This window comes from Petaurus breviceps, unplaced genomic scaffold (genome assembly GCF_028583685.1).
Source record: "Petaurus breviceps papuanus isolate PSGF00001 unplaced genomic scaffold, PetGlider_PUasm1.0 37, whole genome shotgun sequence".
In the NCBI taxonomy this organism is placed as follows: Eukaryota; Metazoa; Chordata; class Mammalia; order Diprotodontia; family Petauridae; genus Petaurus; species Petaurus breviceps.
The window spans coordinates 19,893,909-19,914,353 of record NW_027186296.1 but is presented as its reverse complement, the minus strand read 5'-3'; the positions used below and the strand labels follow the sequence as shown (position 1 = coordinate 19,914,353).

The 20,445-nt window shown below is 37.5% G+C and overlaps 1 protein-coding gene across 1 annotated transcript in view; it reads left to right on the top strand.

The window, feature by feature from the left end:
• Positions 1–5,087: 5,087 nt before the first annotated feature.
• Positions 5,088–20,445, top strand: part of SPPL2A (signal peptide peptidase like 2A) — a 375,774-nt gene continuing 360,416 nt past the window's right edge. The window contains exon 1 of the mRNA XM_069098049.1: positions 5,088–5,091. The gene's annotated coding sequence lies outside the window, so the exon portion shown is untranslated. The remainder of the gene's footprint in view (positions 5,092–20,445) is intronic.

The following is a 20,445-nucleotide window of genomic DNA, read 5'->3' as shown; positions in this document are numbered from 1 at the left end:
ATGAAACATATCACTCACCTACTGATAGAGGTGATAAACTTAAAATGCAGAATGAGGAACATTTTTTGGACATGGCTTATATAAAATTTTTCTTTGCCAAAGTATGTTGAGATTATAAATATATGTGTGTATATATGTGTGTGCACATACATGTATATACACATACATATATACATACACATACATATACATATACATATGTATTAGAAGGTTTTGGTTGTTTGTTGGTTCTTTGAAATTTGTTCAGTAGGAGAGAGACATTAATTTTTTAAAAACTTGTTTCTAAAAAGTAAAAATAATAAATAATTTTTTTAAAAAAAGAAATAAAGAGGGGCAGTTAGGTGGCACAGTGAGTAGAGCACTGGCCCTGGAGTCAGGAGGACCTGAGTTCAAATCTGGCCTCAGACATTTAACACGTACTAGCCATGTGACCTTGGAGAAGTCACTTAACCCCAATTGCCCTGCCCTCCCCCCTCCATAAAGCAAAAAAAGAAAAGAAAAGAAATAAAGAGACTGAAGGACCAGCATGACTTCAAGTTAAACATGAGTCAATGATGTCTTATCTACATGGCAACAAATGTCCATATGAATAGAGACAGGACCTGTGATTTTATTGGTGAAGGGAGCTTCTGGTGAAGGAACTACCTCCATGAATAAAGGTCAGGGCCTTCTTTTCCATTTATATTCTCAGAATTTGCCAAAGCATTGAAGGTGAATGATCTGTCAGGGTCACAAAGATAGTTATGTGTCAGAGATAGGACTCATACTGATGTCTTTCTGACTCTGAGACTGATTCTCTCTCTCTATTATGCCAGGCTGCTAGTAGAAAACTGACAAATTTAGTCAACCCTTTGAGTGTTTCCAAATATCTGGATGTTTGGCATCCAAATGAGTGGGTTTTTTTCCCCCAGTTTTCATCCAATTAAGTCCCATATCAAAAATTCAAGCCTGATCCTAAGACATATAAAAAGGAACATGGCATCATTATGTATAATTTGGTAAGAAATTCATGATTGTCCATCTGTAAGCAGCTCAGGAATATTTCCAAGCTGTGTTTATATGATGCCAAACATCTGGGTGAAAACTAAAAAAAATAATCAATTTGAATTGGAAACAAAACAGAAGTACAAAACACAGCACATCTGCACTTGGAATTCTGAATGCTGATCTGATCTTCGTAGCTCAAGAATGGCATAGAGGGGCTAGAAGAGGTCCAGAGAAAGCAACTAAAATGATCCAGGAGATAAAGATATCCTTTTTATTTTTCAAGGATTCTAGTCTGCTCAGAAGCTATGTGATCCAAGTCTTTATAAATAGGATCATAGAGAAGATCAGGAAGGGACCTTGGTGGCCCACCAATCCATCTTTCATTTTACAAATGAGGAAAGTGAGACCCAAGAATGTTAAATGACTTGTCTAAGGTGTCACACAAGGTTGTTAGCATCAAGGGTGGGATTTGATCGCTGATTCTCTGACCCAAGAGCCCTTTCCACTGTACCACTGTGCCACACTGTCTCCCAAATAGGACATGGACTAGTGTGGACTAGTTCTGGCTTTGCCACCATCCAACTTTAGGTGGGGGCAACCGCCGGGGGGGGGGGGGGGGGAGAGAGGTTTCAGTTCTCTCATCCATAAAATGAGGGCACCTGACTAAATAACCTCTTAGGTACTCATATGCATTTATAATATTTTCATCAAATTAGGGAAGAAGGGAGGGGAATAATACATGCTGTTAGATGTGGAGTCAGGAAGAAACAGTTTAATTCTTTCTTTTGATACTCACTACTTTTTGTGGCTAAAGACAAATCACTTAATCTTTTTGAGCCTCAATTTCCTCATATATCAAATGGGGATAATAGCATCAGTAGTATCTACCTCAGGGTTGTATTGAAGCACCTTTTATGTTATAAATGTCAGCTTTTATTAGACTAGAATTAATGGATACTCTTTCCAAGTCTGATTTTAATTTAAATCCATAAACATCCACTGAAGTATATTATGATCAGTAGAAGAGTTAGGTCCTGGAGATAAATGAACAAACCCAACTTTTTATAATTTAGTATTGACGTCTTAGAGAGTTGCCTGAGGTTTGGAGTGCAAAGTTAGGATCCTCAGAGGAAGGATCCCAACCCATGTCTTCCTGACTCCAGGTCTAGCACTCTACTCACTAAGCTACATTGCTTTGGACTGGTGAGACAAAGGCGAAAATGAAAGTTCTTGTCTTTAAAGAGCTTACATTCTCCTGGGAATATTATATTCTCTTGATGCCACTAGGTGTCACATGGATAGAGTACTGGAAGATGAGTTCAAGCTTGGCCTTAGACACTTTCTTGTTGGGTGATTTTGGGTAAGTGTAGCACTAAAGCAATATTTACAACACCTAGGATCACAACAAAGACCATGACTATAAGTATTGCATGATGTTCAATCGCAAAATATACCAAACTCTTGAGATAGAGGATAGAACTGAAGCATTTATTCAGACACCAGAAAACCCAATCCCAAAAAGAGTAAACCAATTCCATCATAGTACCAAAGATATTCAGAAGCCATAATAATGCTTAGAAACACAGCATCCTTCAGCATTCCTACAAACCAATACAAGATCAATATTTACTCACAAACCTCTCTATCTCCTTAATGAGAGTCCTCTCTCCTGCACTGTCTAGCTAGCTCTTACCACCACCTTCCTGTGGGCTCTGCTTCCCTTCAGCAAACTCCTCCCACCATGTTATGGGAATGAAAATTTAAGATCTTCCCTGCCCCTAGGCCCTTTGATAGGCTTAAGTGCACCTGGAGCCTGTGGCCAGAGGCTTGGATTTCGAAAATGCTTTTTTTTTTTTAAGCAATCAGGGTTAAGTAACTTGCTCAAGGTTACACAGCCAGTTATTTCTGGGTGTGGTGCTGAGTATCTGAGCCCAGATTCGATCCTCAGGTCATCCTGACACTGGAGCCGGTGCTCTTACTCCCTGTGCTACCTGGCCGCCCCTCAGGAATGCTTTTTGATTGGGCGGTGGGTCAAGAGTGTTGTTACATTCTCTGAGCCAGAAGAAGGCTATATAAACCCCGATGTGAGGCTTTGTTTGGTGGCTCACTTTGAAAAGAGTTGTTTGATTTGACCAGACGAGACTCTGGGCAGCCATTGAGAGCCCCCCGGATTTGAAAACCCAGATGTTGGTGCTTCCCTCTCTGGTAACTGTGACTAGGTATGGATGTAATGGTCAGACAGTTGGAGTCCTGTCTGCTGAAATGTTTCTCTGTCTTCTTGTAACTTCTACTTTTAACTTCTGTCTGTATATTCTGAAGTTTGGGGTGCTGACTTTTCCTCCTGAACTAGGAAAATGATATGTTTGATTGATTAAAGCAAGATTGTTAACCCATTTTGAGTTGCTTTCCTTTAGAAAAGAAGATCTAAGAACCTGTGTTGGCAACCACCGTGGGGATGCTGGGGTGCTTGCTGCTACACACCACAAGTTTCATGTGACTGTATTTAGTCTATTAGGGGATAGAGTTTATCTTCACGGCAGGGCAGCTTCCTGTGAGCTCTGCTGCACCCTTCAGCAAATTCCATCCATCACAGGCTCCATATGATTACATCCAGCCTATTAGGGGGCAGAATTTACTTTCAAAGCAGAGAAGGTCTTTAAACTCCCCCCTTGGTCTATTAAGGGGCAGGGAGGATGTTCAAATTCCCATTCTCATTACAGTAAGGCACTTAGCTTTTGTCTACTTCAGTTTCCTCAACTGTAAAATGGGAATAATCTACTTCCCAGAGTAGTTGGGAGAATAAAATGAGATATTTATAAAGTGTTTGTCTCAGTGCTTGGCACACAGGAAGTGTTTAATAAATGCCTTTGGAATATTTATTTGGCAGCTGGGTGAAGGTTGGAGGTTCAAGCCTCCATCCCTTTCCACTTTAACTTGGCCTATTGTAATAGCTTCTCTCTTCTTTCAGTTTCTTTCCTATACATTCCATCTATCACCCAGCTGTCTTCTGTTCCCTTCACCTTTCAGAATCCTTAGCTTCCTTCAAGGTTTGGCTCAAGGAATGCCTCCTACTGGCTATTCAGTAAAAAGTAGAAAAATGAAGACAGATACATAGAATCATAGAATTATATATTTGAAGTTGGAAGAAACCTTGGAAGTCATCTAGTTCAATTCCCCCAGTTTACAGATGAGGAAAGAGATGAGGATAAGTGACTTGGATAAGGTCAGAGCTGAAGTTTGCTATTTTGGAAGTAGACTCAAAATGACTAGGCAACTGATTGGATATTAAGAAAGAGGGAGGGGGACAGATCAAGGAAGACCCCAAAGTTTCAAACCTGGATGACTAAAGTAATGGTAGTGCTCTCAACATAACTAGAGAAATTTGAAGAAAGGATAGGTTGAGGTGAAAAGATAATGAATTTCACTTGGGGCATGTTGAGTTTGAGATGCCAATGAAACATCCAGAGGGAGATGTTCAATATGATTCTGGTCAGCCAAGATGGTAGCTCAAAAGAGAGATTTGACTGATTCAGTCTGGATTTAGGATTAGAGATTAGAGAAATGTGGTGATCAATCATCTATGGAGAAATGACAATTGAAGTCATGGGATTTGATGAGACCTTAAGAAAAAATAGAAAGAGAAGAGACCCTGGATAAAGCCTTGGGGGCCACCTACAATTAGGGAGTGGGAAATGGTTGATAATCCAGAAAAGAAGATCAGAAAATATCAGTGAGATAAATAGGAGAACCAAGGGAAGAGTGTCAAGAAAATGAAGGGAAAGGAGATTATCCAGGAAGAGAATAGAACATGGAGGAGAAATAATAACTTCAAAAGTCATATTGAGGCCAAGCAGAGTGAGAAACAAGATAAGGCAATAAGAGATCATAACTGGAGTGAGCTGTTTCCTTTGAGTTATGGGGAAGGGAGTTGCTGGGTAGAGTGCTTAAGACAGGTTGTAGGATGATGAAAACTGAGTAAGAGAGGAAGTAGAGGCAACAACTCCTAATGAATGAGGACAAAAAGGAGAGACACTAGTTCACAAACAGAATGAAGGATAGGTTTAGGAGAAGGAAAACTTAGAGCCTAAAGTTGTGTACATGGGGCAGGCAGACTAGACCTTGGATGAGAAGTCGAACTTGCAGATGGGTCATTCTCATCCTGTATGAATGGCAGACATCAAAGCTCTATCTAGTAGGGGAGTGATCAGATGGTGCACCTATGTTACTCCTGAGATCCTTGAAGGACACAGTATTTAGTATCTGGAGGAAAAAGGGAAACGACTCCAGATAATACGTCAGGAATAAACAAGGACCCATCATTCCTTCTCAGAAGTGCAGAGAACCTAGCACCAATACAAGTTGACAATTCAGGAAGAAAAGTTGGGAAAATTAGCAAACAAAAAAAGACACTAATTATGAAGAAATATTATGGATTTGGTGACACTCAAGACAGAAATCAGAAGAAATAACCCCATAGCATCTACAGCCAAAGCTTCAAACATAATTTTTAAAAGTATTCATAGGTGCTAGATACCATATTTTTTAAAATTATAACTGAAAACTTCCCAGACACATTAGAACCAGAGTTCAAAATGAAAATAGAAATAATTCATTGGTCAACTCCTGAAAGAAACCCCAAAAGGAAAACTCCCAGAAATGGCATACTTAAAATCTAGGGTTTTCCAATTAAAGGAAAAAATAATGAAAACAGACAAAAAGAATTCAAGTACTGAGAAGCCAGTCAGAATCACAAAAGCCTGGGCAGCTTCAAATATAAAAGAGAGGAGGGCTTGGAATATGGATTATTCCAAAAGGGGAAAGATAAAGATGGATAAGCAAAAATACCTTATCCAGCAAAGTTGAAAAGAACATTATGGGAGAAGGGGGTAGTAATGGGAACTTAATGAAACAAAGTACTTCCAAGTATTCCTGGAGAAAATATCAGAGCTGAATAGGAAAAATGCTTACACAGGAGTAAGAGAAACAGAAAGTAAAGAATTATAAACAAGGGGGATAACATCAGTAAAAGAATGACTAAACAAATTGTGGCATATAAATACAGTAGAATATTAATGTCCCATAAGAAATTTTGAAAGGCATGATTTCAGAAAGTGTGTGTGAAATGATGTAGAGCGAAGTGAGCAGAAAAAGGGGAAAATTATATCATAACAACAATATGATAAAGAAAAACAATTTTGAAAGCCTTAAAGACTCTGATTAAAGCAATTATCAATCAAACTCCAGAGGACCAGAGAGTACTGTGCCAATGTGTGGATTCATTTTTTGATTGACTATGCATATTCATTTACAAGAGTTTTCTTTTTCTTTTTTCAATTCAAACAGGATAGATTTGGAGGATAGATAATGTTGCCAGAAAAGAAAAGGGATCATTGGAGCATATAAAAGCAAATGAACAGAAGAGAACAGAAGGAATTTCATTTTCTATATGGACCTGCTGTTTTTTAGATTTTGTAGAGTGAAAAATTTTAAAGAATTTTTAAAAGAATAGGTTTAGGAGGAATGAGACAAAGGAAATGATGTACAGGTAGGAGATCATGATAATGGAAAGGAATGTTAGTGTTCAAGATCATAGAGATAGAATAATAATGGGTGATGGTGAGAATATATTTATATTACATATTATATTATAGGCACCCATAGGCTCAGTAGATAGCCTATTGGATATGGAGTCAGGAAGATCTCAGTTCAGATCAAATCTAGGACACTTACTAGCTATTGCAACCCTGGGCAAATCATTCAACCTCTCTCTGCCTCAGTCTCCTCACCTATAAAATGGGAATAATAACATCACCTACCTCCTATGGTTGTTGTAAGGCTGAGTGAGATATTTGCAAAGTACTATATAAAGGTTATCATCATCATCATAAATATTGAATATGTATATACATACATATATACATACATATATGCATACATACACATAACAAATGGACAATGAGTGAAGCCTAGAATTAAACAGGAGGAAAACAAGTTGAATTGCCTTTGGAAAATTGTAAAAATTCTTCTGATGACGTCAAACTTCTCCCCGAAATAAAGGCTTGTTTTAAAAATACATATATTCTGCAGGAGTTATTCTATGACTATGAGTCATGTAACACAACAGTCTCTGAAGAACTGAAAATGAACATCAGTCACAGGGCAATGAAAGCTATATGGTGGGTGTGGGGTGACCATAACACATAACATTGAATAACAAAGGAGAATAGAAGTAAAGGGCATCATCAAAGACACGCATAATTCCAAAAAAAAAAAAAAAGTATGTTGGTCATGGGTGAGAGTGAGGGCTGCTTCTCCTCCATCTGCTCCATTAATAAATTTCCTTGTGGAGTCAACAGAAATCTAGGACTGTCACCAGCTCATTCCATTTCCTTATTGAATAAAGGATCCAAACCATATAAACACAAGAAAGTAACAAAAGAAAATTTAATAAACACTTCAAGAATTGTTCTAACTCATTAATACTCAGAGAGATGCAAACTAAAACAACTTTGAGGTTTCACCTTACCCAAAGCAAATTGGCAAAGATAGTTAAAAGCAATAAAATTCAGTGTTGGGTATGATTGTGAAAAAGACTACATTGTTGATGCAGTTGTTAATTGGTGCAAACATTTTGTAAAGCAATCTGGCAATGTACAACAAGAGCTATAAAACTTCTCACACCCTTTAACTGAACTACCAAGACTACATTCTAAAGGTTCTGTTTGAAGGGGGGGGGGGAGCAAATAGAGCAAAAATATTTATAGGTGCTATTTCATTTTGTATTTATATCCCCAGCAACTAACACAGTGTCTTGCATGTAGTAAGTACGGAATAAATGTTTGTTGGATTGAATCAAATTAAACTGAATTAGTAGTGACTTTATTGTCACAATGATGAAAAATCAGGAACAATTTCTATCTAAAGTGATTGGGAAATGCTGCATAAATTGTGGTAGAGCAATATAATAAAATATCATTATGCTATTAAAATGCCAAATATGAAAAATGCAGAGAAATATAGAAAGCTGTGATACAAGGCAAAGAAATCAGAAATCAGTGGCATATACATTGACTATGAATATATAAAAACATGATCAAAAGGAACCCATAAGTGAAAAAAATGCTATTATTATGTTAAAGTTTATATAATTTTTTTACTTTTAGCAAACTATAAGTCATTTTATGTTTGTGTTATGTATTTTTCCTTGTTTTGCTTATTTTTATTGATGGATATTAAGTTCATATTTAAAGACTTTGAGGCTCCATGATTTGTTGCTATACATGCTCCCTACTAACACATGTAATACATATATGTGTGAAGATACATGTATGTACATATAACTATGCACACATATGTGTATACATATGCCTATATATACATGTGAGTATACCCTTAACAACTTGGTGGTAGACATTCTTTGAGAACAGCTGTAGCCAAAAAAATCATCATTGGTAACGAGACTCTCCAGACCCAACTAGGTTGGTGCTCTGATGATATACACAGAGTCTACTGCTGAGTCCATGCTCTGAGCCTCTCCACCTTGGTAAGAAACTGTCATATGAGACTAGAAGGAAGCAGTGTTTATGGAGACTATATATCTGGCACATAACTAATTGTGTTTTCAGTCTAAAAAATAAACACATCAGTGGGGGCTTGTGAGTTATGGTTTGGAGTGGATGTGGTCTTACAGAATACCTAGAACCTGAAAGAGCCTTTTTTGGAGGTCCCACATTAAAGTAGAAGGCATGACACCCAGGTGCTACTACTACTACTACTACTACTACTACTACCACCACCACCACCACCACTACTACTACTACTACTACTACTACCACTACTACTACTATTACTACCACTACTACTACTACTACCACTACTACTACTAGTACTACAACTACCACTACTATTACTACCACTACTACTACTACTACCATTACTACTACTACCACTACTACTACTATTACTACAACTACCACTACTATTACTACTACTATTACTACCACTACTACTACTACCACTACCACTACTACTACTACTACTACCACTTTCACACACACATATATAGATACATATAGATATATAATTTTTAAAATGTTTTTAAAGAAAGAGATAAATTTTAAGCCAGGATTTAAAGGATATAAATTTCCATAAAGGGGAAGATAGCTCAAGAAGAAGGAATGAGAAGAACAAAGTCACTTAAAAAAAAAGGAGGGATCCAGATATGTAATAAAAGTAAGGCAATTGGCATGAATCCATACAAGGATCCATGTTGGCTATTATGAAATGCAATTGTAAAACTGGGAGTATAGACAATTAATAGAAAATATTAGATTCCAGGCCAATGAGTTTGGAAGCATGCTATTTTTGAGTCAGAAGATACCATAGGGATAATTTATTTCAACTCTCTTATTTCATGAGGCAATTGACCCAAGATTACACAGCAAATTAATGACAATGCTAATACCCGAAGCTAGATCTTCTGACTCCCAGTGCAATGATTATCCACAATACCACACGCCTTCTGTGTTTATCATTACTATGATAAGCTATTGGAAGCCCTTGTAGGTTTCTAGGAGAAATAATATCATGGTAGAAATATTTCAGGAAGATTTCACTAACAGCTATGGGTAAAGGATGGACTGGAATTGGAAAAAGATTTGTGGTAGAAAGACAAGCTCAGAAGAACTTATTGCAATAATCTAAATGCAGAATAATGAAAACCTGGGCCAGGATTATGGTTATGGCTATGGAAAGGAAGAGGAAAAATCAAGAGATGATGGAGAAGAATTAGTAGGACTTGATGATTAAGTGGATGGGGAAGGAAAGAATGGATAAGTAAAAAATAATTCCAACTGTGAACTTGAAGGACTGGGAGAATATTAAATATAATATTTAACAAAAATGTGAAAAAGCAGAACTTAGTGAGAGCCAGCCTCAAACATAGTTAGTCTTGGGTTCAAGTCCTGCCTTTGAAACATGCTGACTGTGTGACCCTGGTCAAGTTGCTTAACTTCTCAGTGAGCTAGGACTACAAGTGGCAGAGAAAGAACTGACCTTTGTAGAGGGATTTTTCAGCTATGAATTTCCTCTAGTCAGGAAATCACAGATCCAAAATAAAAGAGCAGGACTTTTTAAAGCCTGGAGGGAGATATAATGTGGACCCCATTCATCATTTCAATACCTAGCAGGCAGAGTGGGCTGACAATAGGAAAGGTTGTTTCTGATTTCTAAGGTCACTCTCTTTCCCTGTCAGTACCTTTCTACTTTCCTGCACATGATAATTTTCAGCAATGGTGTCTATGTTGGGATACGAGGTAGATGCCACATACTTCAGTGTAGTGGAAAGAGAACCCCAAAACAATTACAATGAGAGCAGTTTGGCCCACGGGCTGGAAAGTTATTATGGAAAATGAAAGGATTGGATTATGGACCATTAAAGAACGCATGGGGGGGGGGGGCTGGGATTCTGGGTAATTATGAAATAGCAACAATCCAAATTGGAAGGGAGCAACTGAGAACTTGGAAGGATAAAAGAATGTAATTCTGCTAAAAGGAAACATGATGCCGAGGTGACTTCTCTTGGAAAAGCCAAGAGACCACCTTCTCAGGCTCACTGAAATGCAAACATTATTCTGCAAGGAAAATATCAAAAAGGGACTGAATAAAGTCAAGGATAAAGGAATATCTAGATGTCATGCAATGAAAAGGTTTGAATATCTGTTTTAAATCTGATTGGAAATCAATAGCATGAGCATCAGAGAAGGTAGAATTTCCCCTCTGAAATAATATCAAAATGATAGCTTGACCTGAAATAAATTTGAGGTTTGGGGCCTTGAGAAAGTCTTTTGTTTAAGAATTATTAGGATTTGGGAGGTTAGATCAGGATGTTCTGATACTCACCTTCATAGCCTATGTCCCAAGGAAGTCCAAGGCTCCATACTGAGGTAATCAGCATGGTCCCTTGTTCCACAAGAGTGGTCCAGGCCATCCAGCTCTGTGAATGAGCTCCTTCAGATGGCATGATATGCTCAACTAAGTCCTTCAACAAGAAGTGGCTTTCTTCTTTTTTATGATTTGTTGTGAATTTTAACACCAACAAAACCAATTTGCAATAATTTTTTGAATATATAAATTTTAACATATAAAATGCGAGTAATAACTTGTTAATTATTTCTTCTGTGTCTCATTTGGCTATACTTTTGGTCATTCGTCCCTATTTATGTATATATGTACATATAAATAAACTTTTATATATAGTCAGAGTATATAGTGTTTTGATTTCTTCCCTACTTCACATTATTCTATATAGATCTTTCTAGATTTCTGATCCAAACCATCTCTTCTCTCCTCAAATCTTCCATGCTACCCTTTCCTCCTACCTTCTCAGAGGATTTCACCTCATACTTTTTGAAGAAAAAAGAAGGAAGGAAGGAAGGAAGGAAGGAAGGAAGGAAGGAAGGAAGGAAGGAAGGAAGAAAGGAAGGAAGGAAGGAAGGAAGGAAGGAAGGAAGGAAGGAAGGAAGGAAGGAAGGAAGAAAAGAAAATAGAGCCCACTCACCTGTGAGATCCTTTTATCTCTTTCTCTGTGTCTCAAAACCCCTTGGCACCATTTCCTATTCTCTCTTCCTTCACTTCAGTCTCTAATGAAAGGCCCTTTGCCTCACTAAGGCCAGCCCCTCTACTTGTATTCTTGATCCCATTCCTTTTCTGCTCTTTCAACAGGTTTTCCCCATGATCATATCCTTTCTCACAATCTTCCATCTATCTACTTGCTATTCTCTATTATCTACAAATGTGCCTGCTTCTCCCCATTCCTTAAAAAAAATAGCTTTTTAAGTCCCCATTTGGCCCTACCACCTCCTTAAGCTATCATTGTATATCTCTCCTCCCTTATTGCCAAACTCCCAGAAAAATATGTCTACACTCATTACATTTACTTTCTATTCTCTTGTTTATCATCTTATAATCTGGTTTCTGACCCCAGTGCTCAACTGAAAGTGCTCTCCAAAGTTACCAATGATCTCTTTGTAATCATCTTATTCATTTCAGTCAAAAGGCTGCACCTAAGGACAAGGAAGGCCACATGTGACCTCAAGGCCACAGGTTCCCCACCCCTGATCTAGATCTTTTGTCTGTACAAAGAACTTCATTATTATTTTGTCTTGGTCTATAAAAGATCCCTTTGGTAGTTTGTATGGTACAGTACTAAATCTATAGATTATTTTAGCTAGTATTATTATTTTTAATATATTAGCGTGACCCAGCCATGAGCACTGAATATTCCTCCAGTTATTTAAATTGGTCTTTAATATCTTTAAGGAGCATTTTGTAATTGTATAGTATATAGATTAATGATCTCTTAAATGTCAAATTTGATGACCTCCTTTCAATCCTCATTCTTCTTAAACAGCATTTGACATTATTGACCACCTTCTCTTCCTAGATAATCTCCCTTCTCTGGGTGTCCCAGATCCTGCTCTCCCTTAGTTCATGTTCTACCTATCTTAGTCTTCTTGGATCTTTATCCACTTCCTGTCCCCTAACTGTGTGTGGATCAGGGTGTTTCCTGGGATCTCTCCTGTTTCTACACTATCTTGGTGACTTCATCAACTCTCATTGGTTCAGTTATCATCTTTGTATAGATAACTTCCAGATTTATATATTCAGTCCCATTTCCTTTCCTGAACTCTATTTCCATATCACCAACTGTCTATTAGACAATTAAAACTTGATATCTTATAGGTATCTCAAGCTCAATATGTCCAAAACAAAATTCATTATCTTCCTCCCAAAACTCAGGCCTCTTTTGAACTTTTCTGCTTCTGATGAGGGCACCACCATCCTTCTAGTCACCCTCACTAGTGTTGATGTCATCCTCACTCTCTATCAACCTGTATATGCAAAACTCTCCTCTTTCCAATCCATCCTCCACACAGCTGCCAAAGGGATATTCCTAAAGCACAGGTCTGACCTTGTCACTTCTCTGCTTAATAAATTCCAGTGGCTCCCTAGCACCCTAAGTATTCAAAGTCAGATTCTCTATTTGGTATGTGAAACATCACATTCTGGCTCCAAACTTTCTTTCTAGGCTCATTATACTTTGTTGTTGCTCAGTCATGTCCAGCTCTTTGTGACCCTATTTAGGGTTTTCTTGGCAAAGAAACTAGAATGGTTTGTCATTTCCTTCTCCAGCTCAAAATTGCTTGCCCAGTGTCACACAGCTAGTAAGTGTCTAAGGTTGGATTTGAATTCAAGTCTTCCTGACTCCATGCCTGGTACTCTACCCCCTGTGCCACCTAGATGCCTGTTATACTTTATTCTTCTTTAAGCACTCTAGGACCAAGATAAACTGGTTTTGCTATTCCTCACACATGGCATTTCCTCTCCCATCCCTGTACCTTTGCCTACTCTGCACCTGGAATACTCTCCCACTTCTCCTCTCTTACAATCCTTATCTCCCCCTTTAGAGCTCAATTCAGATACCACCTCCTGCATGAAGCCTACTTTCCCCAACTACTAATGCCTCCTCCCAAAATTTGTCTTGAATTTATTTTGCATATACTTTTGTACTTCTCTCCTCCCATGGAATATAAAGTTCCTTAAAGTCAGGGACTGTTTCATATTTGCCTTTGCATTTCTAGGGCCTACACATTGATTGATTCCATAGAGATATAGATATATACACACATATACATATACACATATATACATACATGCATATATATATATATATATATACACACACACACACACACACACTTTCCCTAAGAGATTCTACTCCTACTCTTATTTTTATGTTTGTGCAAATCTCTTTTTTCCTATCTCTCCTAACTCCTCTACTTTACTTCTACCTGCTACTTTGCCCTCCTATTACTTAATCTACCCCCACTCTAGCATTCTCTCTTATCCTCCCATTCCCCTAAATCTAAACACCCTTTTGTATACCCCTTTGACCTATTCTGTCCCCCTCCTCTTTAAAACTCTCTCCATTATCCTCCCATTCCCCTAAATCTACACCCTTCCATATTCCCCCCCCCCTTAATCTATTCTCTCACCCTCCCCTTCTCTTGGCTCTTGTATATCAAATCTTATACTGAGTTCAGGGTTTTGTTTTGTTTTGTTTTTTAACAGAGTCCTGATGGTCTTATAGTTGAACAAATGCCCATTTTTTCCCCATTCAAAATTATGCTTAGCTTTGCTGGATATGATATTTTCAGTCAGAGGCCCAGTTCTCTTGCTCTTCAATATATAGTGTTCCAGACCTGCAGTTTTTTGTCAACACTGGGTCTTGTGTGATTCTCATTGTGGTATTATCATGTGTAAATTTTTTTTTCTTCTTGCTTGTAATATTTTTAACTTGATCTGAGGGTTTTGGAATTTAACTATAACATGCCTTTGAGTTTTCCTTGTAGGCTCTCTTTCAGGTGGTAATCAGTGGATTTATTCTATTTCCACTTTCCCTCTTGTTCTAATGCTTCAGGACAACTTTCTTTAATTATTTCTTATATTAATGTAACAATATTTTTTATTAGAAATTTCAGGTAGTCCAATGATTCTTATGTTTTCTCTTCTTGATCTGTTCTCTAGATCCATTGTTTTTCTTTATGAAATGTTTCACATTCTCTTCTATTTTTTCATTCTTCATATTTTGATGGCTTTTTAAAAATTTCTTCATCTTATAACTTTGCTGGCTTCTGTTTGCCCAATTCTGACTTTCCAGGAGTCATTTTTCCTTAAGATTTTAGATCTCCTTTTCTAATTGGTTGACTTAGCATTTTGCTTTGGGGCTCACTCATTGCAAGAGTGTTCTTGTGACTTGACCAGATGAGACTCTGGGTAGCTGTTAAGGAGCCCTCTGATTCTGAAAAACCCAGAGGTTGGTGCTTCTCTCTCTAATAACTATGTATGTTTTGCCTTGGTCAGAAAATTGGATCTGTCTGTTGATCTGTGCTAACTTCTCAGAAAATTAGAAGCCCTCTCTGTTGGTCTTTATTTCTCTGCTTGTATTTTTTCTGAAATTCAGGTGCTGACTCTTCCCCTGAACTAGTGAATATAATTTTAAAAAGATTGTTGACCCCTTAAATAACTATCTTTCTTAGTAAAGCAGATCTAAGAACCTGGGCTAGCAGCCATCCTGGGTATGCCAATGTGGTTGCCATTACACTGGGTCTGGCTTTCCTTATCAGCAAAGGTTCCCTAGATCTTCCCCTGGTCAGACACCCAACTCCCCTCACTGTCCTGAGGGTAAAAGTTTTCTAGGTTGGGGCCCAGGCACAGCCTCCCAAACCAGTTAGCCCCAGGGCTTGAAGTTTGTTGTTTAAACAGTTTGCCCAGGAAGAAATCTAATCCTGGGATTTTTCTTCAGGTCTTTTCTGATTGTCACAGGAGGACCCCCATTTGGTCCCTACTCTTTGTTCTCTAAGCTCTATGTTCACGCAGAAGCACTATTTCATCTCTTTTGTGGAGGAAAATCTTGAGAGCTTAAAATTTTCTGATCTACTCCACCATCTTCCCAGAATCCTCTCCAATTGATTCCTCACAATTATCACATTATACATACACACACATGCAGACACATGCATGCACATGTGCACACACATATATAATATATAACACACAAATATATATCACATTATATTGTACTTTAGATTTTATATATAATCACATTATACATATAGTATGTCTATATATCACGATATATAGTATATATCTATAATGTGATATATAGTATCACCTTATAGATTTAGTATGTATTATATGTTACTATATATAGTATTACATTATATAGTTATATGCAGGGCTTCTTAAATTTTTTTCTACTTGTGACATCAACATCATCAGTGCTTCTTAAACTGTGGGTCAAGACCCCATATGGGTCATGAATATATATATATATATATATATAAAATCTGATATGTACTTATATATTTTTATAATATGATATGATATAATATATATGTGATATGTTATGTATTATGTATTTCTATATATAGTATGCTATTATGTTGCTATACTACAACATATTTAATCATTACTCAGTTATTGAACATGCTGTTATTTCCAGTATTTTTCAATAACAAATAATGCTGTTACAAATGTCTTTGAGCATGCTGCAATGATTCAATCATCCTTGATGTCACTGATGTGTGTTCTCTAATGGTACAAATTGTATCACATACGTACTTATTCATCCTGTGACATTCTCTTTCACATCTTTTCACAAATCTTCCTCACAGATGACTTTCCCTACATGCTGGAGTCCCACCCTGAGGTTTTTTTTTTTTTTAAGCATCATGGATACCACTGAAGGAGTCAGGCTGTTTGTCTATTTATCCTTCATTCATGCTACATGACCTTCTAGCCTCCTTTTACAAGCATGTATTTCTTTGATGATACCTTTTATCAGAGTTGTGCTGGTAAATGTTTAACAACCAACTCCTCCCCCCCCCCAAAAAAAGGACACTTTTAAGTTTAACCTGCATGATTAACATCTTTCCATCCCTTTTCTTAAGTCTAGACAATAAAAAAATCAATAAATCAAGCCCTGATTTGAGTTGTTTTTGAATTTCTGAGGTATAAATTCTCACACTGAAAATTTAACAATCATCTCTCCCCTGGAGGTATATGCTAGCTCTAGCACACTCCTGCCTTTTATGGTGTTTTTATGTTTGTTTGTCTGGTGTGGAAGTCACTATTTGTATATTCGTTATGGATTCCTGAAACTCAGACTTTTATTTATTTATTTTTTTAAGGAATTGGGGTTAAGTAACTTGCTCAAGGTTACACGGCCAGTTATTTTTGTGTTGGTGCTGAGTATCTGAGGCCAAAACCGATCCTGGATCTCCCAACAGCCGGGGCTGACTCTCTTACTGTGCCACCTGGCCACCCCTCATCCTTGGACTTTTAAACCAGCATCTCTTCTACCTCCTCACTTAACAGAGTAAACAATACAAATATTGCATATTAAGAATATATATTCATGGGGCAGCTAGGTAGTGCAGTGAATAGAGCACTGGCCCTGGAATCAGGAGGATCTGAGTTCAAATCCAACCTCAGACACTTAACACAAAAACTATCCACGTGACCTTGGGCAAGTCACTTAACCCCAATTGCCCTCCCCCCAAAAAAACATGAACACAATAAAATAATAATAATAATAACAACAACTAGTATTTCTATAATGCTTTAGAGTTTACAAAATGCTTTATAATTGTTATCTCATTTGATCCTCATAACAATCCTGGGAGATAGGTACTATTATCACTAGTTTACAGATGGGGAAACTGAGGGAGAAAGTGGTTAAGTGAATTGCCCAGGGTCACACAAGCTAGTGTCTGAGGCCATATTTGAACTCAGGTTTTCCTAACTCCAAATCCCACATTCTGTAGGTTGTACCACCAAATAGTCTCAACGTCTTATATATCGTTTGGATATTACAGCGGGGACTGTTACTTGTTGCTATATTTATATTAATCTATTAGTGCTTTTTAGCAACTGAATCAACTTGTTAGCCCATGTTAAACACTTGTGTTCAGCTAAAACTCCCCAGTTCTTCACACTTGAATTGTTGCTAAGTCATTTTGTCCACAGCCTACACTTGGGTAATTCATTTATCATCAAAATCTAAACTATGTATTTATCCCTGACAAATTTTGTTTTGTTCATTTCAGTACAGCACTCTAGCCTATCAAGATAATTTTGTATCTTGATGTTTGTAACTTATCACATTAGGTGCTAGATGATACAGTAGCTACAGCACTCAGAGTCAGGGAGTCCTGTGTTTGAATCCTGTATCATCTGCTTACTTGTATGATCCTGGGCAAGTTATCTAACCTATCTCAATTTCCACATCTATTAAATGGGTGATAATACCTCACAGGGCTGTTGTGAGGATCAGATGAAATACTACATGGAAAGTATTTTGCAAACTTTAAGTCACCATTTCTTATATCTTAAGATATCTTAACACAATGCAAAAAAAGAAAGTTGGATGCCTTAAGATATCTAACAGTTCTTAACTATTATTATTCCTGTCTTGTGTCATTGGCAAACTTGGGAAGCATGCCATCAAAATTCTTCATTTGAGCTGGGTATAAAAATGTTGAACATTAACAGAGTTGAAGGCAGAACTCTGTAATACCCCAAAAGACTTGGCCTCCAGGTTAATTGACCATTATTGAATGAAATATTTGGAAAGATAGTATTTGTGAAATATCTATTATGTACGTAGGCACATAATAGCTGCTTGATAAATGCTTGTTCCCTTTTCTTTCACCCCATTTATCTCTATTAATACTAACCTTCTAAGGGCCGCTAGCTGGCACAGTGAACAGAGCACCAGCCCTGATGTCAGGAGGACCTGAGTTCAAATCCAGGCTCAGACATTTAACACTTACTAGCTGTGTGACCTTGGGCAAGTCACTTAACCCCAATTGCCCTGCATTTCCCCCTTCAAAAAGAAAAAAAATACTAACCTTCTAGTATGGTTGTTTATCCACCTAAAAAGTATGATGATCCAGTGCAGTCCACATTTTGCCATATTGTCAATAAGAATATCATAGATAACTTTGTCATACTCATTGCTGAAATCAAGATAGGCCAGGAGTATTTTTAATAGTATTTTGTTTTCCCCAATTACATATGAAGATAGTTTTCAACATCCATTTTCTATAAGATTTTGAGTTCCAAATTTTTCTCCCTCCCTCTCATCCCTCACCCTTCCCCAACATGGCAAGCAATCTAATATAGGCTATATATTTGCAATCATGTTAAACATATTTCCACATTAATCATGTTGTGAAAGAAAAAAAACAGAACAAGAGGTATAGAAACAAAACAAAAATGGAAAATAGTATGCTTTGATCTGCATTCAGACTCCATAGTTCTTTCTCGAGATGTGGATAGCATTTTCTATCATGAGTCTTTTGGAGTTGTCTTAGACCCTTGCATTGCTGAGAAGAGCTAATTCTATATCAGCTTTTTTTTAATTTTTAATTTTTTTTGGAGGAGGAAAGGTAGAGCAATTGGGGTTGTGACTTACCCAAGGTCACATGGCTAGTTTTTTTGTGTTAAGTGTCTGAGGCCAGATTTGAACCCAGGTCCTCCTGACTCCAGGGCCAGTTCTGGAGCCCACTCTGTTCACTGTGAAGAGCTAAGTCTATCATAGTTGATCATTTCATAATGTTGCTGTTACTGTGTACTATGTTCTCCTGGTTCTGTTCACTTCACTCAGCATCAGTTCAGGTAAGTCTTTCCAGGTTTTTCTTAAGTCTACTTGCTCATAATTTCTTGTAGCACAATATTATTCCATTACATTCCTATACCACAACTTGTTCAATCATTCCCCAATTGATGAGTCTCAATTTCCAACTCTTTGCCTTCACAAAAAAGAGCTGCTATAAATATTTCTGTACATGTAGGTCCTTAGGCCAGGAGTCTTAGAATAATGTTTTTATATTCACAAAATAAAATACATTGGATTCAAATAAAAATCAATTATAATGAAATAGTTATCAAAATATTTTTAAAACAAGTTCACAGACCACAAGATAAAAACTCCTGAGAAAAATGATGTTATTCCCCTGATGAGTATATAGGTAATCTAGTGTAATGCTTTTAGTAACTGTCACAGCATTGTTGTGCGGCTCAAATGAGATAATAAGCACTAAGAGTTTGCCTTGGTGCTCCTTGGGCCATCATCATGCTTTCCAGTCATGGTCTCTAGTTCCTCAAACCTTCACTGCTTATAGGGCCTCAGCTTTGCTCCTCAGGGTCATCTCCTTATCCAGGGCTTTGACCCTGGATCCTGAGAATGCTATGCAGGTCCAGGCAGGGGTCTATTATTGTCTTCAATGGCTTCACCATGAACAAGTTATGATAATCTAACCAGGTTGTTTTTTAATAGGCTTAGGAATAAAATTAATAATGCTAGCATTTATTGTGTGTATATTTGGAATGCGCCTTTGATTCACATTGATAAAGGGACTCTTGATAAGGAAATCCCCTTTACCAATGAAGATAGGCATTAGGTCTACAATTTAAAGTCTTACAGAGTATATAAATATAGTTCCAAAGCTACCAATGATCTCTTCACGTCAAAACTAATGACCTTTTTTGATGCTGACTCTTCTAGACTTCTCTGTTGCCTCTGACACTGTCAATGACCCTCTTGTCCTGGACACTCTCTCCTCTTTAGGTTTTTGTGAAACTTTTCCCCTTGTCCTCCTTCTATCTAACTGTTCCTTCTCAGCCTCCTTTTCAGGATCTTCTTCCAGGTCTCACCTACTAACCAAAGGTGTCCCCTAAGTTTATTATGGGCCCCCTTCTCTCCCCTTCCTTTTTCTCCCCTCCCTTTCCCTCCCCTCCTCTCCTCTCCTCTCCTTTTTTCTCCTCTCCTCTCATCTTCCCTTCCCTTCTCTTCTCTTCTCTTCTCTTCTCTTCTCTTCTCTTCTCTTCTCT